Raw genomic sequence first — 1,171 nt, 5'->3', positions numbered from 1 at the left:
GCCCTTTGCCCAGAGAGCACCTACCCTGGGTGTGTGAGGGACTGGATGAAGGGAATTGGGGGGACTTACTTGATGGCAATGACAGGTCTCTGTATTTCCCTTCCCTGTAGAGGCAACTGTAATAAGGGCAGCCTGGGTACTGGGAAGAGAAGCAGGAGTCAGAAACAGCTCCCCTACTGAGCAATGGTGTGGGCCCTAAGTTAGCAATGGCTAGAGTTTCCTCCATTGTAAATTGAGGGTAATAATAAGTACTTTGCAAGCCTTGTGTGAGGATTAAATGATAATGTATGTGAAAACATTGTAAATGGAAAAGCTGACCACAATTGCCCTATAAATCTTACTTATTAAGTTCAAGCCCTGGGGGTGGGGGAGCTCCAGGATACAGGGAACCACCCACTTCTAAATTCTCTATCTTATTCCCAGGTGACCTTCTTTTGATTTGGATACATGACTTTTTTTTTTTTTTTTGAGACAGAATCTCTCACTTTGTCATCCCTGGTAGAGTGCTCTGGTGTCATAGCTCACATCAACCTCTAACTCTTGGGCTGAAGTGATTCTCTTGTTTCAGCCTCTAGAGTAGCTGGAACTACAGGCAACTTCTCAATTATATATTTTAGACTTTATCCTTTTGCATTTTTGTGGTTTGATTTTTTTTAAACTATTCAAATTAATACGAGGGTACAATATTTAGGTTACATCATTCTCACTTCCAGGGCAAAGTTCCATTTGTAGAAGAGCCCCTCACCCAGGGGGTGTGTTATACGCCCTTACAATGTGCACATAAGGTGAGATCTCGCCTCATGCCCTCTCTCCTGCCATATGTCCTCCCCTCTCCCCCTGTGCCCCTACTTTCCTCTACCTCCCGAATTGGACTATAATAGTGTTTCATTGTTCTTAGGAACATGTAATTGTTTTTATATTGATTTTGTATTAGCATGGAGTACATTGGATATTCATCTTTCCATTTTTATAATACTTTACTAAGAAGAATATTTTGACTCCATCCAGGTAAATGTAAAAGATGTAAAGTCTGCATCTTTTTTAATGGCTGCATAATATTTCATGGTATACATATGCCACAGTTTGTTGATCCTTTCATGGGTTGATGGACATTTTAGGTTGCTTCCACGACTTGGCTATATGAGTGTTGTTTAATTTTTTTTTTTTTTTT

Source organism: Otolemur garnettii, unplaced genomic scaffold (genome assembly GCF_000181295.1).
Source record: "Otolemur garnettii isolate 467f Iridium unplaced genomic scaffold, OtoGar3 scaffold00046, whole genome shotgun sequence".
Lineage (NCBI taxonomy): Eukaryota > Metazoa > Chordata > Mammalia > Primates > Galagidae > Otolemur > Otolemur garnettii.
The sequence above is the reverse complement of the archived record's forward strand: the minus strand, read 5'-3'. Positions refer to the sequence as shown.